Below are 18,279 nucleotides of genomic sequence, written 5' to 3'. Positions count from 1 at the left end.
AATGCTTATTGGCATTAGCAAGGAAAGCGTTCCTGAGAAAGAGAAAACTGTTAATATTGAATACAAATTGAACTGTTAGGCAGTCCGTTCTGATGTTTACAAGGGGTTGGGTTGGGTTGCTTGGGGGAGGAGACCAAACAGCGCGGTTAGCGGTCTCATCGGATTAGGGAAGGACAGGGAAGGAAGTCGGGCGTGCCCTTTCAAAGGAACCATCCCGGTATTTCCCTGGAACGATTAAGAGAAATCACGGAAAACCTACATCAGGACGGCTGGATGCGTGATTGAACCGTCGTCCTCCCGAATGCGAGTCCAGTGTGGTAAGCACTGCGCCACCTCGCTCGGTTGTTTATATGGAATACAGCCTTGTACGGAATTTAAAAGTGGATGATAATCAGTTCAGACAAGAAGAGAATAGATGTTTTTGAAATGTGGTGTTGCAGAAGAATGTAGAAAATTAGAAGGACAGAGCAAATAACTGACGATGACATAATAAATCGAACTGAGGAGAAAATAAATTTCTGGCACAAGTTGACAAAAAAGAGGGGATACATCCTGAGACATCAAGGAGCCGTCAGTTTGGTAATGGATGGAAGCGTGACTGACAAAATTTTTAGATGGACACCAAAGCTTGAATACAAGTAGCAGATTCAAGTGAATGTAGGCTGCAGGAGCTATGCAGAGATGGAGACGCTTACACAGTATAGAGTGGAATGCCGCATTACACCAATTTTCGGATTGAAGACTGTAACAGAGCACAGCATACATGGTGTTCAGAAATTCCCGTTACAAACATGTAGGACTTGTGGAGGGAGTGAGTACATAATATTTTTAACAGGAACCCATGTCCGGGAAAGTATCGTTTCCATGCTACAGCCGTTTGGAAACATGTTTGCTAGGTAGGTACACAAAAGGGTAGTTATGGTCAGGAGTGGTACTTATGTCGTATCGGCTTATGTCATTTGACATCAGTCCTACCAATCTGACCTGTTTCGAGCCTCATTCACGCGTCTGTCAGTGTTGGAGCAACATGGTTGAGAACATGTTTGCAGAATATACCGACATGATCCTTCTGAATGGCGAAGCTCACGGTAATGGAAAAGCTGCTCGTAGCCTTTATCAAGATCGTTCTTCCGAACGTCCAACTCTATCGCGTACCCTTTTCGCCAAAGTTAAGCAACGGCTTCGGGAAATGGTACCTTCACCGTCAGCAGGTGGACCGTGGTGCTCCAAAGAGACGCCGCACGCCCGAATTAGAAGAGGCCGTACTCCCTCACGTTGAAGAGGTCAAGGAACACGCGAGCAATTTTTTTGGTTATTGATGAGTGGAATTGTCAAACAAATGATGTACTTGGTCACGCCTAATCAATTACTTGTGAAAGTGGTCACTATATCAACATGTTTTCAAATGGTTGTGGCACGGAAACGGTAAGTTTCTGGACATGGATTCCCATTCTAAATATTATTTACTCACTGCACTATACAAGCCCTAGAAGTTCGTAACACGAATTTCCGAGCGTCTTCATAACAGCCCAGTTTCTCAAAAGTAAGCAAAAAAATTGCATAGTGCTTTCCGAAATCTGCAGCAATCAAATTTCGAAGCAAAATCCATATTAAAGCACGGCTGGGTCATAGAGAAGTAAACACAGATAATACGCTAATTCTGGCGTTTAGTATATTAACTGTAAGACTGTAACCTGTTTAAAATCGAACAAACGCGCAGGGAGTTGGAAGTTAGTTGCAGAAAGAAAATGCATTACACTTTCCACAGAGCCCCTAAATGGGGCCTTTAAACATACACCTTTCGCCAAGAGATCCAGACAGGTTATTATACGGAAAGAGTGATGTTCATAACAGAAATTCCTTTGACGTATTTAGGGACTTTCAGTCCTATAGACATTGCTAGGACTGTCAGATGGGTGGCAGTCAGCGTGTTGGCGACTGGGCGAGGTGTGGCCCATACGAACAGGTCTTGGCACGTAGCAGGAGAATACAGACCGAACACAGAAATTCCTCCATGTAAATTGGCAGTAGACTTTTATTTTAATTAAATAGATAACTGCCGTATTGGTAAAATATTTTAGAGCGTATCGTATTATGTTTTATAACCTACTCCGTTTTCAAGACCCTAAAGGCCATGCGAACCACACCACCTGCAGTACCAGGCTCCACCAACGGAATCATTTGAATGCTATATGGACTGCCACAGTGTCAACACAGTGCTCTCCCAGTCGTTGTCAGCTCTTCAGAACTCACAGCCGCTACTTATCATTCGCGTATCTTCATAGTTAGCATCAAGCGGCTGTGTGCACCCGGCCTCCCACAAATGAAAACTCCATGGCAGTGTCAGGAATGGAACCCATGTCCTCCTTAGTCAGACACACTGACCGATCAGCTATTGTTTATTCCCTCCATCCTCTACTCACAACCCACCTTACACTCATCAGTTTTGCCTTTCTCGGCACGGGCTCTTATCTTCGTAAGGTATTTTCTCTCAAGCTTTCTCATCCGCTGGCCACTTCCTCAATGCGAAAGTCTTTACATGAATTAAAAACTCCATCTTTTTGGACTGAAAACAGAAAACGAAGACTCGCCATTCAGGAGAATAAATTTATACATTTCTGCTCCCAAAGCCTCCGCTCAGCCTTTTTGAATCTAAAAAGGACCCTTTCCGCGACTAAACACAACCAGTTTCTAAAGTAAAATGGGAAATAAAAGTGTTTACCAAGAAGTAAAAGAATAAGAATAATCAACGTTGAAACAGATACTTTTCTCGAAGTCTCGAGACTGCATTACATCAGAAGTCTTATTCGGTTGTGCAGTTATGAAGGGCCCTTTCCCGAGCGATAACAGTGTCTTAAAAACATAAGTGTTCACTGTCATAACTATAGAAAAACTTCCAAGCGTCTTTATTCAGAAATGATATTAAAGAATTAAAAACCTTACTCTTAAGTTTATACTTTAGTTAATTGGACACCAACGTATTTAAATTGATAACTCGTCGTAGCATCGTGTTTTCCTTCTTCTTGTAGTTTTGTATAGACGTTACGCTGTCTCTGTGATTGTTGAGTGTATTTATCTCCTTTTTCTTTCTGTGATATCTGATGTTGTATCATGAAAAATATGTCCTTAAAGCCCGTTATAACTTCTATGCCTTGCCAGGGTAAATAGAGTCCAATCCGGTTGCAAACCTTCCTCTAATCGTATTTGATCATAAGTGCTTCGCTGCGTAACTGTTACCCTTTTATCCTCACCCAGGTCAATCTTGTTTTTATCTCAGCAAATAAGAGCGTTGCAGATCTGTCACGCAAGTGGCAGGAAGTACAGTTTGCGTCGGGTCACAAGTACATTTCGTAAACATCCATATGTCTCACCACGACAGATCAAGAGAACTTCCAATTGCTTGCGAGCCAGTGCAAATTTATGTTCAAAAAAGTTTCCGAGTGTATGTTCAGAATTTTTTTCTCTGTCGAAATCTTACTTTGAAAGTGTGTGGTATAAGGGACAGTCAAATGAAAACAAGACACATTGGGAAAAAGTGGTTATTTCAAAAGTAATCACCATAATTGTAATGCATTTATCCCACTGTGACACAAGACGGTCAGTCCTTTCATGGAAAAATGTTTGCGTTTGTCTATGGAAACATGACTGTACGCAGGTGTACAATCATTAAGCAAATCTACGGTCAGCAATGTCTTCCTTAAGGGCTTTGAAAGTATGAAATTGGCATAGGGAGAGATCGGTACTGCGAGAGGATGTGTAAAAGCTTCCCAGCGAAACTTCTGTATTGTAGTCGAAACAACCTTGCCAATCTTGGAAGGGCCTACATGTTGCCAAGACTGTTCCGACTGCGCTGAAGAAGTTCAGCTGGAAATCCCATCGTTCTGGAAGCCCTTAAACATCCTCCGCACAATTCCGATCTCTCACCATGCGATTTCCATATTTTTTCAGCTCTGAAGAAAGACATCCGTGGCAGTCGATTTGCTTGGGAAGAAGAAGGGCACGTCTCGGTGCAATCACGTATCCGTGGACAACCCCAAACAATTTTTCGTGAAGGAATGACCATCTTGTCTCACAGTAGAATAAACGTATTATCAGTTATGGCGATCAGTTTTGAAATAATAATCCGTTTACTTACTTTTTCCGTCTCTCTAGTTTTCATTTGACTGTCCCTTACACACTGTTCTGTCACATTAATATCGCCACCCGTCAGAAGACTGAATAGCCACCTTTTACAGCGCGACCGCAGCGAGATGTGCAAATGGAGAGGCAATGAGACTCTGGAAGGTACCGACAAGGATGTGCAGCCAGGCTAACTCCAATGTCGTGGTAAGCGGTGTTAGGATTCTCGGTTGAGGATCCGTTGCGTCAACAGCCCTATCGAAGTGATCACACAAGATCTCAACTAGTTTTGAATCGTGGGAGTTTGGTGGCGGTAAACGCATCCTGGTGCTCTTGGAACCACGTACGCGCACTGAGAGCTGTGTGACACGTTGCGTTGTCCTGCCCGTAGAGGCCATTGTGCCGAGTAAACCAAACTGCATGTAGGGGTGGACTTGATCCCCAAGGATAGATACATTATTGCGTTGATCTACTGTAACTTCTGGAATGGAAAAACGCGAAAACATTCTGCACACCACAACTCTCTCTTCTCCGCCCTGAACCCTTCTGACGATTGTTGCAGGGTGGCTGTTTTTAGTCCCACTGAGCATAAAACGTGATTCATTTGAATATGTCTCTTGTCGCCACGCAGTGGACGTATAGTTCCGGTAGTGGTGTCCTAATTCCAGCTTTCGTCAACGATGAAATTCAGTCAGCATGGGTGCATGAGCAACGCGCCTGTTGCAGACACTCGTATGCAGTAACGTTCGCTAAACAGACATTGAGGAGACACTATTGGTAGGCTCTTGGGTCATCTGAGCGATCAGTGGCTCAATAGTTGCACGTCTATACGGGCGTACACATCTCCGCAGCCGTCGTTCACGGCTGTCATCTGTGGCCCGTGGTTCGCTTTGTTGCCTTGTGCGCCAGTTTTGGATAGCGTGATTTTGCCATGCTCAGTAATTCTTTAACCATGACCGCATATATAAAGTCAACAAACTTAGCCGTTTCCGAAATGTTTCCTCCCTTGACTTGAAGGCCAGTAATTATGCCATTTTGAATATCAGATAAATCACTCGGTTTCCGCTTCACGATAAGGACGGAACTGTTTTTGCGTGCACCCGACAAGCTTTATATATCGCCCACTGCTAGTGCTACCAGGTGCTATGTGTGAGTGGTTATTGCACGTTGATATAGAACATAGATGGTGGTCACATTAATGTGATTATACCACGTATAAATGAGCCGTTTGGTGTTTAACTTTCTCTTCTGCAGTGTCGCTCATGGCTTGATAATAATGGCTCAAATATCATATGATAGGGTCTTCCTGCAAATTACGTGTGGCGGCGGGGCCTGGTGTGGGGAAATCCTATGGTTTAAAAGTCTTACAAACTTTATTTTATACTGAGTCAGTTGCTGATGTCAACTCCTGTAATGGTATTTAATTATACAGCAGATTAAAATGATATTCTGAGAACTGTAAGTCGTCCCCTTAGTCCCCTTATCAATGAAGAAAGCCCGCAACAAACAACTCATGTCCCAGGCACGCTCCCAGCTACCTGATTTGGCATTTGGGAAAGGGCCTTTACGTGACGGAATTTAGGAAAAATGTACGAGTTTTACTTAAACGCTCTCTGAACTCTTTCCAGATTGCTTAGGTTATGCTGTCTCAGTGTAGTCCTCACTAAAGATAATTTGAGTGATCAGTCTCTGACAGCTATATTGTTATGACATATGTCCATGTACGGTAGGGACCCGGAATATTATCGCAGGCTAACACTGAAATATTTATTAAAGAACTTCAGTGGCGACACCAGAAGTAGGCCGCCTGAGTCAATGACCGGCAAACTGCCTACTACGACGAAATGAACACGGAAGCGATAAAACTGAGAGTGGCCGAGCACACCAGTCCACAAACTAAGCACAATGACATCATGGCAGCAGCAGATATCGTCACACTGCTGACAGAGAAGAATGTCACAAGAAACCCCAGTTACAGCGCCGCAGTGGCTATTTAGCAACAGAAAAGAGCATCTGAAAAACGAAGTTACGAAAGTCTGAAGCCACCAGAAGAGCTGACCATACCAGAAAAAAATGGTTCAAATGGCTCTGAGCACTATGGGACTTAACATCTGAGGTCATCAGTCCCCTAGAACTTAGAACTACTTAAACCTAACTAACCTAAGGACATCCATGCCGAGGCAGGATTCGAACCTGCGTCCGTAGCGGTCGCCCGATTCCAGACTGAAGCCCCCAGAAACGCTCGGCCACACCGGCCGGCCATACCAGAAAACTAGTACACATGATAAAGTATGGAAGGTAAAATTTGGAAGGTAGGAGACGAGGTATTGGCGGAGTAAAGCTGTGAGGACGGGGCTTGAATCGTGCTTGGGTAGCTCAGTTGGTAGAGCACTTGCCCGCGAAAGGCAAAGGTCCCGAGTTCGAGTCTCGGTCCGGCACACAGTTTTAATCTGTCAGGAAGTTTCTTAGTACACATGATGTCAGTGCTACCCTCACCGCAGCAGAGCGCACAGTAAGAGCCAGCATAAATACTACTCCTTCTTAACCTCACTCTCAGTTGTAGCTGTCCCGTGGTACAGGGGAGGCTATGTCAGTCGACCCTCTGCACGCCTAATCATCTACAGTCATCTGTGGACTCACAAGTCTCACTGCAGAGACTCTGCAACTATAAGCTGCAGTGCCAAATTCCGAGTCATCACTGATGGGGTCCAGTGACAGCCATAATTCTGTTGGCTTACTGGAGGCTTAATCAGAAAAGCCAAGAAGGTGTGCACCATCCGTGTGGAAGCCAATGTTACTGGTTGCCGCGTACACTGATGTGCCAGCTTCTGACTCCTAACTGGAGGCTGGAGTTCTAACTCGACACGACAACGAATACTTCAGGCTGAACTGGAAGGCGAATCTCCTGAGCGCACGTCCTGGGCGAGAGCGCTTCGGAAACCATCTCGTAGAGGCTGCTGTCCGCCGCCGTCCATCGAGGACCACGTCACATGCGACGTCTGGGGTCCATTGACAGTCCGTGACGTAACGGCTGCCACGCGTGCCTTCTACGACGCGCCGGGCGACGCGCATCTGTTATTGCTGACTTGCTTCCGCACACCGCTGGTGCGTCTGAGCTGCTAGCATCTGGGGAAGGCTATTCCGTATTTCCAATTAATGAATTTTTCGTTGTGAATAATGTTTCCTTGGCGCTGCGGAGCGTGAACAGATCCTCCTCATCGCACCCTGCTCGCCACAATCTAGAGTACTGTAAGGGTGTTCAATTACACCCTTATAGTACAGTACATGATTAAAAATATCTGGACACCTCTATGTAATGCGGAATTGACCGCTAGATGTCACGAGAGTCAGAAGAGACAGAAGTGCCAGTATAAAAGGAGGCAGGAAGCATTGTGTTTTCAATAGCGAAGTATTAACAGCAGAATATATGTCAGAAGATCTCTGTGATTTCGAATGTGGACTAGTCATTGGATAGCACAAGTTCATCAGGAATATGTCAATCCTTCTAAAGTGGAAGCGGAAACACGAAGGGACAACCACAACTAGACCAAGACCAAGTAGACATTATGTGCTGACAGAAAGCGACCGTCAAACATTGTTAGTTAGTTCGTTAGTTAGTTACATGCCCCATAGATCATTTGAACTATTCTGTTATCCAAATGATGCGGATGAGTTAGTTTACAAAATATGTATACACGATTAGTTCAAAAAAATGGTTCAAATGGCTCTGAGCACTATGGGACTTAACATCTATGGTCATCAGTCCCCTAGAACTTAGAACTACTTAAATCTAACTAACCTAAGGACATCACACAACACCCAGTCATCACGATATACACGATTAGTGTTAATATTAATGAACTCATAAATTTTTAGTCCTACTCGTGCAACTACGTACTAAATCAAGTTTGTATTTTTTTTTTTTTTTTTACAGGCTACCACTTTTTAAGTAAAAATTCGTTCATAGAATAGAATAATTTATTCTGAAGAAATTATTTTACTTTAGATTTAAAACTTATTTGGCTACCTGTCAAACATTTTATGTTTCCGGACAAAAGATCAGTAATTTTTGTTACTCCATATTGTACCCCTTTGTCAGCCACTGTCGGTTTTAATAATGGGTAAAGAAGGTCATCTTTTTCTCTAGTGTTGTGGATATGGTTGTTCTCAAATTGTTATGGATTATTTGTGACGAATTTCATTAGCGAATATATGTATTACGATGGTGATGTTAAACTGCATAACTCCTAGAAGAGATACCTACATGACGATCGCTGATAAATACATTTTGTTCTTACTGCTCGCTTTTGTTTAGTCAGTATTTTCTTTCTAAGTTGTGAGTTACCCCAGAAAATTATTCCATTTCCTAGTATTGACAGTAAATACGCAAAATAAGTCAGGAGGTTAATTCGTTTGTTTCTAAGGCTAGCAACTGAATGAAGAGAAGAAGTAACTGAACTTAATTTGCTTGAGTAGTTCAGTAATATTCTTCCTCCAGTTCAAATTTTCGTCAATACGTACACCTAAAAATTTGGGGCCTTCTACTCCATTTACTGACACCAGTTCGTGTGCTTCACTACATCAACTGCTGATATGACTGATTGTTGTACGGAACCAAATATAGTATGCTTTCTCAAAGTTGCATTGGGCAGGACCGTATTCGTATACAGAACATTAATAGCTCTACAAATCACGGTCCTCATAATTTCTAATATAACAGCCTTTTCAGGAACCCAGTTGACACGTGTCGGGAATTTTCAGCTTTTTGATATCCCAATCGCATTTTGCTGATGTATTCGCGTCGTGCAATCCTTTTACGGACGGCGTGCACCGTGACCAGTTTCTGAACGTTTGATGAAAATTTTTCCCGTAGAATACGTTTTTCCCTTATACTTACTTTTCATAATTTTTTGTTTTGTAGATAATCTCAAGACGCATATCACAGGCGAAAGCGCCTCATAGAAATTAGAAAATAAAAATTTCCGCAACCAAGATTGTACACTTATCTCATATTTCTTAAGTCTTTATTTTCACCTTACCTGTGATGAGGTTGAACAATTGCATATTTAATCTCTCTATAAAAACTCCTTGTGCCAGCGATGCATTACATACATCACTACAAAAATTACTTATTATTTCAAAATATGTTTTCAAAGTTCTGTCTGAAATTCCGTAACCACAACATGTTATTTTGCTATCCGGAGTTTTTGTAGGTATGAATTTCAGTGTAGGCTGTTGGTTCTACTTCTAGTTATTTAAAGTTTGCTGGTGCGATATTTTATACATACTCTCTTGCTTCTTCAGATGAACCATTTAATCCTATTTTTCTTCCTATATCTAGAAAGTTATTGTTGAAGGTATTAGTCCCTCGTTGTCATTTAGTTTAATTGTTATGGCGTCTTGTACATTGATTGGCTATCCTGTCTCCCATTTGACAATATTCCATACAGTTTTACTCTCATTATCCTCTTTATTAATTTCAGACAGGATGTACATACTTCTTTACATCTTAATGGCTTTCCTTAAAATATCAAAATGGTTCAAATGGCTCTGAGCACTATCGGACTCAACTGCTGCGGTCATAAGTCCCCTAGAACTTATTACTACTTAAACCTAACTAACCTAAGGACATCACACACATCCATGCCCGAGGCAGGATTCGAACCTGCGACCGTAGCAGTCGCACGGTTCCGGACTGCGCGCCTAGAACAGCGAGACCACCGCGGCCGGCCTTAAAATATCATCTGAAGTATACAAATGATGTCGAATTTTGTCTTATTCTAGCATTTATATGAATTTCCCTCTTCCTCATACAAGAGGTTTTAATTCCCTTGTTTTTTCAATTGATTTTCTGGATATCTCTTTAGCAAAGCTGGCTTCAAATAATGACCCAAATTTACTATGAAATAAACTGAACTGACATTAGCATTCGTTTCTACATGCAGAGTGATTTTTTCCACGGTGTACAAACTCTAGGGATTGATCGATTACAGGATACGGAACAAAACAGGTCTAATGGACGTGGAAATACACTCCTGGAAATGGAAAAAAGAACACATTGACACCGGTGTGTCAGACCCACCATACTTGCTCCGGACACTGCGAGAGGGCTGTACAAGCAATGACCACACGCACGGCACAGCGGACACACCAGGAACCGCAGTGTTGGCCGTCGAATGGCGCTAGCTGCGCAGCATTTGTGCACCGCCGCCGTCAGTGTCAGCCAGTTTGCCGTGGCATACGGAGCTCCATCGCAGTCTTTAACACTGGTAGCATGCCGCGACAGCGTGGACGTGAACCGTATGTGCAGTTGACGGACTTTGAGCGAGGGCGTATAGTGGGCATGCGGGAGGCCGGGTGGACGTACCGCCGAATTGCTCAACACGTGGGGCGTGAGGTCTCCACAGTACATCGATGTTGTCGCCAGTGGTCGGCGGAAGGTGCACGTGCCCGTCGACCTGGGACCGGACCGCAGCGACGCACGGATGCACGCCAAGACCGTAGGATACTACGCAGTGCCGTAGGGGACCGCACCGCCACTTCCCTGCAAATTAGGGACACTGTTGCTCCTGGGGTATCGGCGAGGACCATTCGCAACCGTCTCCATGAAGCTGGGCTACGGTCCCGCACACCGTTAGGCCGTCTTCCGCTCACGCCCCAACATCGTGCAGCCCGCTTCCAGTGGTGTCGCGACAGGCGTGAATGGAGGGACGAATGGAGACGTGTCGTCTTCAGCGATGAGAGTCGCTTCTGCCTTGGTGCCAATGATGGTCGTATGCGTGTTTGGCGCCGTGCAGGTGAGCGCCACAATCAGGACTGCATACGACCGAGGCACACAGGGCCAACACCCGGCATCATGGTGTGGGGAGCGATCTCCTACACTGGCCGTACACCACTGGTGATCGTCGAGGGGACACTGAATAGTGCACGGTACATCCAAACCGTCATCGAACCCATCGTTCTACCATTCCTAGACCGGCAAGGGAACTTGCTGTTCCAACAGGACAATGCACGTCCGCATGTATCCCGTGCCACCCAACGTGCTCCAGAAGGTGTAAGTCAACTACCCTGGCCAGCAAGATCTCCGGATCTGTCCCCCATTGAGCATGTTTGGGACTGGATGAAGCGTCGTCTTACGCGGTCTGCAAGTCCAGCACGAACGCTGGTCCAGCTGAGGCGCCAGGTGGAAATGGCATGGCAAGCCGTTCCACAGGACTACATCCTGCATCTCTACGATCGTCTCCATGGGAGAATAGCAGCCTGCATTGCTGCGAAAGGTGGATATACACTGTACTAGTGCCGACATTGTGCATGCTCTGTTGCCTGTGTCTATGTGCCTGTGGTTCTGTCAGTGTGATCATGTGATGTATCTGACGCCAGGAATGTGTCAATAAAGTTTCCCCTTCCTGGGACAATGAATTCACGGTGTTCTTATTTCAATTTCCTGGAGTGTACATGGTTTCCGTGCTAGAGACCATTTATTCAATCATACATTGTTACAGAGACTGCGGTCTAATTCGCGCTGTTGTTCCATGCAGCCACAGTCACAGTATGTGTTGAAAATGGTTTTCATGTGCCTCAACTCATGCGTTTACGTGCCATTGACATCGACCAGGCAGCATCCGGACACTGTCAAAGGCAGCACTTACATGCTGCTCCGGTGTCTCCACGTCAGGAGTGGGCTCTGCATGCAGGTTAATTTTGAGACGTCCTCATAACCAGAAATTACACGGCTGGAGATCCGTTGAACGAGCAGGCCTGCAACTGGACCCCCTCGTCCGATCCATCGACCAGGGAAGACAGTGGGCTGGAGCACCATCATGTAGCAGCCATATAAACCTTCGAATCATCAATGGCACTTCTTCCTGTAGGGGAGGCAAAGTGAACCGGAAGAAACGCCTGTAGTTCCAGCCTGTTAGGTGACGTGGGAGGGGGGGGGGGGGGGAGACTTGTCCCTAAATACAGTCACCAATTATCCCGGCCCACACATTCCGGCTGCACCGATGGTGATGATTCGCTATCACCATACCATAGGGGCTCTGCATGCTATTCCTCAGATTACTGTAATGAGGGATGAAGTCCCGGCCCACACATTCCGGCTGCACCGATGATGTTGATTCGCTATCACCATACCATAGGGGTTCTGCATGTGATTCCTCAGATTACTGTAATGAAGGTTGAAGATACCACTCCTCGTAATGATGGCGTCAGCTGTGAATACGATGGATGACACAAATCCCGGAATCGTGGTTACCTAGTGAAGAAACCAGTGATAAAACTGCTCTCGATGTGGAAAGTCTGTCGCTAGTAAGAACTGCATACTCTTCAAGTGATGAGAGTGGTAACAATTGTCATGGAGAATGTTCCACTCTGCCGTCTGGCTTACCCTGTACTAGTGGGCCAGCTGTCTGATACTGGCACAACGGTCGCCTTCCACAGTGTTAATCACATTTTGTTTGAAGTATGGTGTCCGAACATTTCGGGTACGTCCTTCGTAATTTTCTGCTTCCTGAAATGACCCTCTCTCAGACAAATGGCGAAATATTGTTGCGAACATTGAATGCAGTGATTGTTATCGGTGAGGATAGGTCTCCTGTACAACCTTTCTGCCCACCGACCGTTGACATTTGCCTTTCCGTAAGTAAACACAATGTTGGCAAGCTCTCCATTAGAATAGGGAACCACTGTGTGAAACGCTGTATGACATTCACTACAAGGTGAATCAGCAAGAGATGTGAATCGGACCCAAACGTTACCAATTACTAAGGCAGGAGAGGTTCTACAGCAGGAAGCATGAGGAACAGTACTGCCCTCAAGGAGGAAACCATGCATTCTGTAACTATGGCTACATGGTACAGCGTGTATAAGACGGCAGCCTCTGTAACAATGTAAAATTGAATAAAATACCTCTAACATAGAAACATTGCAATTCAGGACATAAGTTCAGTAGAGCTTTTTTCTTCTGTATTCTCTCATCGATCAGTCCCTAGAGTTAGCACACAGTGAAGAAAACCACCCTGTATACCTCATCCCACACCAGCCCTTTTAACTCACTGTGTGGAGGGTGATTGTAAAATACCTCATGAAACCTGCAGAATGACTCGATAGTGATTCCTAAAGTGCTACCAGTAGCCCAGCTAGCACAATGGTAGTGCCTACAGAGTTAAAAAGAAGGAGGTACAATGGTCGATCAGCTCCTCGTAGGCCACACAGTCCCGTGGTCAAGACTAATCGGTGCTTAAGCTGGAGTAAAGAGCGACATCACTGGACAGTGAATGACTAGAAACGAATGATTTTGAGTGGTGAATCGTGCTATGCTTTCTGGCACCCTGATGAAAGAGTTTGGGTATGGCGAGTGCCTGAATAACGTTACTGTCGTCATGTTTGTAGCCAGCGGAGCATTAAGAAAGTGGTGGTGTTAGGCATGGGGATTTTTTTAGTGGGTTGGATGTGGTCCCATTATGTCAATTACGAAAACTTTAAATGGGAAGGATATGAACTTACACTACTGGCCATTAAAATTGCTACACTAAGGATAAATGCAGATGATAAACGGGTATTCATAGGACAAATATATTATACTAGAACTGACATGTGATTACATTTTCATGAAGTTTGCGTGCATAGATCCTGAGAAATCAGTACCCAGAACAACCACCACTGGCCGTAATAACGGCCTTGATATGCTTGGGCATTGAGTCAAACAGAGCTTGGATGGCGTGTACAGGTACAGCTGCCCATGCAGCTTCAACACGATACCACAGTTCATCAAGATTAGTGACTGGCGTATTGTGACGGGCCAGCCACCATTGACCAGACGTTTCAATTGGTGAGAGATCTGGAGAATGTGCTGGCCAGGTCAACACTAGAACATTTTCTGTATACAGAAAGGCCCGTACAGGACCTGCAACATGCTGTCGTGCATTATCCTGCTGAAATGTATGGTTTCCAGGGATGGAATGAAGGGTAGAGCCACGGGTCGTAACACATCTGAAATGTAGCGTCCACTGTTCAAAGTGCCGTCAATGTGAACACGAGGTGGCTGAGACATGTAACCAATGGCACCCCATACTATCACGCCGGGTGATACGCCAGTATGGCTATGACGAATACACGCTTCCAATGGGCGTTCACCGCGATGTCGCCAATCACGGATGCGACGATCGTGATGCTGTAAACAGAACCTGTATTCATCCGAAAAAATGACGTTTTGCCATTCGTGCACCCAGGTTCGTCGTTGAGTACACCATCGCACTCGCTCCTGTCTGTGATGCAGCGTCAAGGGTAACCGCAGCCATGGTCTCCGAGCTGATAGTCCATACTGCTGCAAACGTCGTCGAACTGTTCGTGCAGATGGTTGTTGTCTTGCAAACGTCCCCGTCTGTTGACTGAAGGATCGAGACGTGGCTGCACGATCCGTTACAGCCATGCGGATAAGATGCCTGCTAGTGATACGAGGCCATAGGGATCCAGCTCGGCGTTCCGTATTACCCTTCTGAACCCACCGATTCCATATTCTGCTAACAGTCATTGGATCTCGACCAACGCGAGCAACAACGTCGCTATACGATAAACCGCAATTGCGATAGGATACAATCCGACCTTTATCAAAGTCGGAAACGTGATGGTACGCATTTCTTCTCCTTACACGAGGCATCACAACAACGTTTCACCAGGCAACGTCGGTAAATTGCTGTTTGTATATGAGAAATCGGTTGGAAACTTTCCTGATGTCAGCACGTTGTAGGTGTCGCTACCGGCGCCAACCTTGTGTGAATGCTCTGAAAAGCTAATCATTTGCATATCACAGCATCTTCTTCCTGTCGGTTAAATTTCATGTCTGTAACAGGCCATCTTCGTGGAGTAGTAATTTTAATGGCCAGTAGTGTATTTACAGCGCTCTGTATTGCGTACAGTAGAAGAACGGTTCGGATACGATTAATGTTTCTATCTATATGACATTGCCTCCTGTCGTAAAGCTGTATTCGTAAGGTAATGGTTTGTGGACAATAAGATTCCTCAAATTGAATACCCGACTCCAACCCAGTGAAACACATTGACATAAGTTCGAATGCTACTTCGCTTTAGACTTCAACGCCGAAATTCACTTCTTTGGATTCCACTCTTGATATAGAATGGGCTTCCATTCCTCCACAGACATTCAGATACCTGAGTCCAGAAGAGTTCAAATGGACATTAAGGTGAAGCTAGTGCGCATCTCATACTAATATCTGCCCGGACAATTTTGATCAAATAGTGTGTATTCCCTTCTACCACGTTAATGTTATCCTCATTTGCCTATGCCCTGATTTTGAGCGCTATGGTGAGTTTCTTCTGATCGTTGCAACTTCCATAAAATAAGCTCGGAAGCCAATACGTAGAGCGATGCAGACAGGGGTCACTCCTGTTTTAGCCCTATATTAAAGTTATACTTTTGGAAATTGGTCTATTAATTTCAGTGCAAAGTGTGGTATCTGTTATAGTTTTCTAATGCTAATTTAAACTGAATGTGATTCCAAAAATCTTCATATATCTTGTGACGTATAAGTATTCGGCTCTAAGAATATTCAGAAAAGCCATCAATAGAGGTGTTGCCACGCTGTAAGTAGGCTGTTTGGGTTTTTATGTTGGTAACGTCACGTACCGTTCTCTATGAAAATCACTGTGCTGTGTGCAGTCTGTGGCTGGTTGGCATTGTTGGAATATTCGCTATTGTAGTGTTTGGCAGTTGGATGTGAAAAGCGCGTAGCGTTGCGCTGTTGGAGGTGAGCCGCCAGCAGTGGTGGATGTGGGGAGAGAGATGGCAGAATTTTGAGAGCGGACGATCTGGACGTGTTTCCATCTGAAAGAGTAAATTTGTAATTTGGATATCATGAACTTATATATATATATATGATGACTTTTGAACATTATTAAGGTAAATATATTGTTTGTTCTCTATCAAAATCTTTCATTTGCTAACTATGCCTATCAGTAGTTAGTGCCTTCAGTAGTTAGAATCTTTTATTCAGCTGGCAGTATTGGCGCACGCTGTATTGCAGTAGTTTGAGTAACGAAAAATTTTGTAAGTGATTCATGAAAGGTATAGGTTATTGTTAGTCAGGGCCATTCTTTTGTAGGAATTACTGAAAGTCAGATTGCTTTGGGCTAAAAAAATATTGTGTGTCAGTTCAGTGACGATCAGAATAAGTACAGAGAGAAATGTCTGAGTACGTTCAGATTTGCCCAGCTGTTAGAAAATCAAATAACGTAGAGGTTTTCCAGCACTGTCATTTACAAAATTTTTCTAAGGGGATGTTTCAACACTCCATGTTAAGCCAGTTATTTCACTACAAGTGGGTAGTAACGATTCCATTCTCTGATCGGGTGTGCCAGCCATTTGATGTTCACCTAATAGCACCGGTGTTACAGCTCTTATTCGGCGATTCAAGGCTCTGGAATAATCTTAAAATCAAAATTTAGACATGTTACGCGTCCGTAATTTTTTGCCATCGAGGTATGTTTTTTCTTTGGAATTCGTGTAGCATTCCATTCTATAAGGTGATGGGGAGAACTTGTACCGTCAGTAGGTGTCCAAAAATTTTAATTGTAGTTTTCTTAAATGCTGTAAATAGCTACAGGATTCGAGTGAGCTTCCGCCAGGATCGGAGCATGAATTTATCAATCGCAACAATTTTTAGGCAGTAAATGGTTATGTCAGTCTCCGGGACTGTTCCAGCGATGTAGGACTGGCCTGGGAAATTTGTTAGCGACAACTCCAGTTTGGTCGCCTGCGTACTAGCGGAACGGTATCTATTTGTATAACATACATGTACCTGCTTATTAATTACGGCTTGGCTACTATAAAATATTCCCTAGTCATACACCAAGCTTTGAAGTTATCTTTGGGAGGCATGACTGGAGTCTCCTATTAGGTGAAAAATTGAGGTTTTTGTGGGAAGTTCACTCTACTGTCCGGGGAACTTAACTAATGACCCTTGTTGTTTGTGCTGTAGATTATATGATTTTAGCCATGTACTCATATGTTACGTCCAAATTTTGGGGTAAGTTCTCTGTGTTCTCATAAAACTACTGTGACCTGGGAAATAATAGCTCTCGGTGTTTTTTCCACTCGCCTTCGTTGGAAGAATAGTTCCTTAATAAGTTGGTGATTTTGGGTTTGGCGCAAAGAAGCTACCAGTCAACTGAGCATTGAAACTTTCTCATGTGTCTCAAACAATTAATCCGTAACTCCGCTGTTTCAGGTTATTAAAATTCCTTGAATTAAATGCCTATAGACGTCTGTCCTTGCAGAGAGACAGGTCTGGGTGTTTAAACAACATGTGAGACGCTGCAACATTTCTTGTCTGTAAAAGCTGACGAGTCTACTGCTCGTATTGTTTAATGCTTCTGTAAAAACCACGTCTAATTGGTGTCGCATCCTCCATAAGCCTCTAAAACGCACGCTTATCATCAAACTCTGACCAGTAACTGAAATAGGCCTTTCGTCTTATCAGTTAATATGTGGGGATTCTGACATTTGATGATAAGAGTGAATGCACATTTGTCCAATGAAAAAGGACTTTCGCTCTTGTCTCCTGTTTTTGTCAGATGAGGCGTATACGAGGTCTGTTCAAAAAATTGTGTTACTTCACACCAATGGTGTGTTGGCGCGAAATGCGTTTGGCATCCCTGCACACGTCTGCGTTTAATATGTAACTGATGGAAGTTGTATTACTGTATGTTTGTTAGTCATTGCTCAGTGCTGTACTGAGTAGAACGTTGTGTCGCACAGTTTGCGAATTTCGAAATGGCAGAGCTAGACGTGCAACAAGTCTGCATTAAATTTAGTGTGGAACTCAAGGAAACCTTTACAGGGACACATCAGATGATACAGGAAGACTAAGGTGCTTAAACAGTGCTCGGTGTTACTATTGGTTCACACGGTTTAAAAATGGCCGGACGGAAGTTAAAGATGACCCTCGACGCATACCGACGACGCTCACGTCAGTAACATCAACGAAACTGGCGGTGCCAATCGAAGACTGACGCTCCGCGAGATTGCAGAGGAATGTAATATTTCAGCTGGATAATTGCATGAAATCCTGTCACAACATCTTGAATTGCATCGTGTTGCCGCCAAGTTCGTTCCACGGCTCATGAGTCTAGACCAGAAAGACC

The sequence above is a fragment of the Schistocerca serialis genome, chromosome 3 (assembly GCF_023864345.2).
Source record: "Schistocerca serialis cubense isolate TAMUIC-IGC-003099 chromosome 3, iqSchSeri2.2, whole genome shotgun sequence".
NCBI lineage: Eukaryota > Metazoa > Arthropoda > Insecta > Orthoptera > Acrididae > Schistocerca > Schistocerca serialis.
The sequence above is the reverse complement of the archived record's forward strand: the minus strand, read 5'-3'. Positions refer to the sequence as shown.